Raw genomic sequence first — 6,063 nt, 5'->3', positions numbered from 1 at the left:
AGACTCTCCTCCACTTAAATCAGGATAAAACGTCTTGCTCTTTGCATAGAACGAATGGGGCATGCTCCATATAAATTCACCAGCCAAATCTGTTGACTTCATTTCCGTCATTGTGTATAATATTATACAGGAAAGACTAACTACCTGTCTGACTTTGCTCTTCGCCTTTGACTAACTTAATTGAATTTAATGCGGGCTGAGTATTAAAAGAGAATTTCTCCACCGACAGAGATTTTGTGGATCAAAGCGTTATAGAGTTTTAACACGCACTGTGTGGGGTGTCGAATGGCGAGAATAACGCTCAAATCGTTGATTGGCGGTATTTACAACCTGCTGGTACAGTAGCATACTTTTTGGTTGCATGTGCTCTGTTTGCTTAAGGTGCTTTGTCTTGATTTCGGTATGAGTGTCTTTTATGCTCAGGATGCTTTGATCTTCGTTTCAGTATCGTGCGTCTGGTTTGAGCTCTTCGCGCAACAGAGCCAGTGCCTCGAATTGCCGTGATGAAGCCATAAAATGCAGCTTATCTGCGTAATCAAAATTGTAAGTATGCACTTTCTCAATGTGTAGAAGATTCACACAGCTAAAGCCATTTTCTGAGCCAGTCAACTCCCACACCTGGTTCTTTACGTGGCGATAAAAATCTATAAGCCATTATGTAGTTATCAAAAATTAAATTCCTCTTACATCAGTGAGAGACCATAATATGTACACAATTGCTTGATTGTGAATGGGCAAGGAATAGGTCTAACAAAAGGATGACCTAGTCGGGAATTTCAAACGAGACTCAACGGTATAAACAAAAAGTTGATGGGATGATTAACGAGGCAGGATAGTGATGCACTGGTGATTTGTTTGTTTATGTACGAGTTGTAGGCTGATATGCAAAAGCTGTAACGGGGTACATACGTATGTTAATTGGGATCCGATCCCTCGGAAGATGTTGTCCAAATCTCGGATTAGACTGTTGAATATGCATAAATATCAAAGTAACGATGATGGGACCTCGTCGGGGAGAGACCATGGCACACTAACCACTGGTCGTGATATAAACCAGTTATCTCTGTGGTATTGTAAGCGTATGGTTAACTTAATTTATATGAAATTTATGTCATTCTTGGATAGTTGATCAAACAAATCACTGAGCTCTTTTAGACACTTTTAATTTCACTTCTGGTAAGAGTGTACGAATCCATATCCGTGCGTTTGTTGATAAAGAATTTTGCTTGAAGATTCCTCTCTCCATAGTACACGGAAATCCTGCTGAAATTAGTAGCACTTGTAGTCAATACGCTTCGTATACTTATGTCAACTGTTGGTGTCGATGGTATCTAGAAACTAGTGACCAAAGGGTTCAATGCAGTAATCGCTCGCCAAAAAGAAGACGTTCAGACTACGCAGATCAGATACCTGCAGGAGCGTCGAAATTTAGGTTAAACCTTTAAGCAATTTAACAGGTGTCTATCGGCGTCAATCGATGTCTGGTTCTGGGCCAGGATCGACGATACGATCTCATTAGGGGATGGAACGGCTATAACGCTACGTGGTTTAGATTGGGTGTAACTCGAAAAGTAAGATCCCACGTATTTCTACCCTGGAGTAGCTTTTTCAATAACTCTGTCAGCAAAGAAAAGCACTCTCGGCGCAGGCACGACGCTGCGATAGTCACTGTGCATGAAATGGAATTGATAGAAACCAAAACCAATGTCATTTTTCGAACTCTTTAGTAGGGTACATGAGACAGAAGCTATGAATAAAAAAACGGTTTTATGTCGTTATGATCCGAAGGATCATGACGCTTCGCGTCGTTGTACGCCCCGCGCTTCTCGGCAGTATCCTGGGAAGCCGGGAGGAGCATGAGCTGAGCTTAAGCTATTGCCCTGAGCTGCTGTCGTCGTAGACTCACCCGTGTGAGTAATCACAGAGCTCACAGGAGCGTGATGAATGATTTCATGTGTGGCAGGGAGCCAATACGTAGGAAGACGGCGTTGGGCCTTGAGTTTGTCAAACTCATATCTAAGATGGCGCTTTACGAGCACGTCCACTTCCTTGTGGCTTCGCGGTAAGGTAGACGGCGAAGAAAGTTTCCATTGCCGCTGGACCCATCGCTCTAAGTGCTTCTCATCATCTGCAGTGGTTTTGCAAGGGGCGGGCACCACAGAAATAGTCCGCATTGCTGGTACAGGAGCGTCTCCTTTCTGAGCTCGAAGTCGAGCGCGGTACCGATCCATTGGGATTTCTTGTGGTACCAAAAAGCTAGCTCGAAGAGCTTTCCGCTGATCAAGCTCCGCTTGTTTAGTGGCTGGGGCCCGACTAAATAGACGTCTAACGATCGAGTGATCGAATATTTCGCATCAGTAGCATCCGCCGAGCGGAAGCCGTATTCCACACAAGGTCTATGTCTGAACGTGGATACGAGCGCATGAGAACCGCCCTGTGGGCAGCCTTTTATTGCAGCTCCTGTGCCACGTCGAGACGATCGACAACTTCCATTTCCCCGGAAGTCGAGAGATCGGGGAGCGAACGCGGTGTCCGCAAGGTTTGAGCTGGGCTCACATCGCGCCGTTGGCGTACCTCATCCTCCTCGTCTTCCCATGCTGGGAAGTTAATCAACTTCATCCATATCCTCGACAAGGAAACTCGTCGCCCGGGGCGGGCGCGGTGGGTTGTGCTCGGTTGCCGAGGGCTTGGGATGTGCTTCCTGTAAAGCCGCGGACGTACTGCCCGGAGATGCACCCTGTCCAGAAGAAGGAGAAGGGCTTTGCTCGCGGGCGCCCTCGGAACCAGCTAGGCTGGGTGTTTTGCGTGTCATAGACACAGGGCTCATTGAGCGAAGAATGTTTGAAGAAGGTCCAAATGACGGACGAAACGATGTCTCAGACACGCGAATCTCGTTTGAGGCAACCGCTATATGTGAAATGGGGACATTCATAATTTTGATGGAGAGTGTTACGGGATTACTCGTAGCATTGTATGAAAGGGCGGGTCACACAAGATGGTGTGACCGTACATAAGTGTGAATTATACAACTTGGTTTTCACACAATGGGCTGGCTACACCGTATCAAGAAGCCACCACAGAATTGCCAGTAGTAATAATGCACATTAATTAGGTTTTACTATATGAATCCGATATCACTATATAAATTGGGAAGACCTAAGGGTTTAGATATTGACGACTAAGCCGCAACTAAATAGTCAAATACAGTTTCAGTTCTGATCAGAAGATTTCATTTTCCTTGGTGAAGGTTTTGAAGTACTCTTGGAGGTAGCGGATTGCAATCCGCTACACTTTTACCAGTTCTTGTAAAGAACGTAAGGTCGGTGACCTCAGCTTAACTTCCTCCAAGCAAAGAGCTACGGCAGCCCCGCTGCACTTGGTAGCACTCGTAGTCAATCTACGCCTGAGTCGTTTAGTCTGATCCTCTATGAGGATGGAGCAACGCTCCAATTTGCCCCTGGGCATGCAGGACGGACTTATTAAGCTGATGCCCCTGCTGGGCCCTGAGAGCGTGGAACACCTTGTTTTTCAAGGTCCCAAGGCATAAGCGCGTGCCAGGAGGCGTTTTCAAATCATGAAAGTATTCTGTTAGTGCACCTACAGCAGAAGCTGTCAGCGTCGACTGCGTTCATGACGCCACCGTCGATGACGGATGACTCTACCCGACCCAGGCGCTCATGGTGAGCGTTAAGACTTTCGAGGGAAAGGATAGAGAAAATCTACTGCTCTGGGCAAGAGAGTTCGAGATGGCTGTGGCATCAACCATGCTCCAGAACGAGCAATAACTCGTGGCGCTTGCTATATCTAAGCTCGGAAGCCGAGCGCGAGAATGAACACTCACGTGCAGTGCTTCGGTTGAAGCGGCGTTCCCCTCCTAGAAGGAGCTGAAGCGTCAGCTTTTGCGAGTGTTCTCGTGGACTTTGTCCAAGAGTTGAGAACTCTCATTGCCGGGACAGCAGCCGATCGTCTTTCCAAGCTGGTCGCAGTGACCGTCTTTATGGAGGGCCTCCGCATTTGGTGTGGCAAGAATTGTAGTCTTCCGTGTGCATCCCTCTTCTTTTAACGATGCGGTGAATGCGGCATTGAATGTCGAATTCAACTTTAAGTTGGTGCGACTTGGTTGGAATGCACACCATCAGAGCTCTTCAAGCGGGCCCAAGCCAATATATCTCAGCTATGCTGAGAAGGAGGAGGAGAGCTCCGAGCTGCCGAGCTGCCGAGCAGCTTTTAAACACCTGACACTGTTTTTGTCTGTGGAGACACCCGTCACCTTCGGGATGGTTGTCCCCTGCACGAGAAGCGTAAAGGTTCGTCGAATCGACGTCCCGCTTCTAACCAGTCTGGTTTGTCGCGGGAAAAATTGAGTTCCGTTGTTCCTCAACAAGGCAGGGGGCAGCAGGGCCCAGCCCTAAAGAGCTGTGTGCTCTTGAACTCGGAACGTCTTTGTAAGCCGGGCTTGCTGGTCGTAAAAGCGACCGTGAAGGGATTTGAGAAGCTATGGAAAATCCTTATCAATTTCGAGGCGTTGGGTAAATATGCTCGACGCTTCGCGATCGAAGGAAGTCAGCTGTATGCTGAGGCGCTGGAAGCGCGGTTGAGTGATACCGACATTGTTCGCTTAGCGACGGGGACCTGTGTCACGAAGCCGAGGTACCCTGTGGACCTCGGTGTCGAGTTTCTTGATTTCGATAGCGTGGAATGCTGCTTAGTATTAGACTTGGTTAAGCGCTACGCGCATGTCTCCTGGTGGAGCTTTGGTGAGTCATAAACCCACCACTGCCAGGAAACAGAAACGCTATCGGCGCGGGGGCACTGGACCGGAACGGCCATGTGCTGGATATCGGAGTATCCGAGTTGTCGAACACCAAAGGTGTTTTGGATACTTGAGCAGTCGCACCATGCCAGGAGTGGCATGGTTGGCCAAGGGCCGAGGCATCGAGGGCGAGGCCCCAGTGATGCACGTGGAGAGGCACAAAACCCACTGAACACAGACTGTGGAAAAAGCAGCTCTTTGTCGGATGTTGTCATTAACATCAGAGCCGATGGAGCAGGTAGTAGGAACACTAAACAACGCCGAGTGTGTGTTCCCACTGGTCTCGATGAGACGTAAACCCTCTTAGAGCGGAAGCGGTGAAGCCTTATATTATCTGCAAGACGCAAGGCGTCGACCCTGACCCAGAGTGTGTCGACCGTAGACGATAGCACACAGCTGCCAACGGTATGACGGGAGAAGAAGACGGCGATGTCATCCTCGAGGCAATTCCCGCGGTGGATGCTCTTCTTGAGCTGGACGAGATGTCCTTTAGAGTTTGCCGGTGCCTTGAAGGCAGGCAGTTTAGCCGAGAAGGTCATTATAAGACCAAGAGTACTTGAAAAAATATTAAGGCAAATATTTTTTGTTTGACATGTAAACTGTATTTCTTCGTTTCATTTGTGGCAGAGCCGCCTATATCTAAAACCTTCGGTTTTCCTGATTAAACAGTAAAAGTTAATAAATATGCATACTTACTGGTAGTCCCGTTTGTGGCTTTTTGTTACGGTGTAGCCACACCATTGTGTGATTACGCCAACTTGTGTAATCCACACCTTTGGACGGTGGTTGTCTGATCATAAAAACGCTGGACAAACCATCAGAAAATAAATTGATTTTGAATATACGAAATATAAATACGTAATATTTATCACTGATGTAGCATCTTATATGCCTGTTTAGAAAATTCAGACAGCCTAGACTGCAAAGTAATCCAAGCTATTTTTTTAAAAGCCAAGAATTGGCGTTAGGTGTGAAGAACTCACCTGCTTAAAACCTTTTAAGCAAACCTCAATAAAGCAGACGTCTGACCAGAGCATCGTTCAATGCTATACTATAACTGTACACAGCATGGCGTAGAAAAAGAGGAGGGCTCAACGACGAGCTCTTATCTTCTCTCGGCTTATAAATGAATTACTCATCTTTTATTTTGGGTCTAATGTAAGTTTTGTATGATTACCAAAATGTTAAAGTTTTGCAAACTGTCCGTAAGGATACGGATTCTGTATAATTGACGCAGAAGATTCATTTCT

Source organism: Plasmopara halstedii, assembly GCF_900000015.1.
Source record: "Plasmopara halstedii genome assembly, contig: Scaffold_672, whole genome shotgun sequence".
Lineage (NCBI taxonomy): Eukaryota > Oomycota > Peronosporomycetes > Peronosporales > Peronosporaceae > Plasmopara > Plasmopara halstedii.
Note: the sequence above shows the minus strand (reverse complement) of the source record.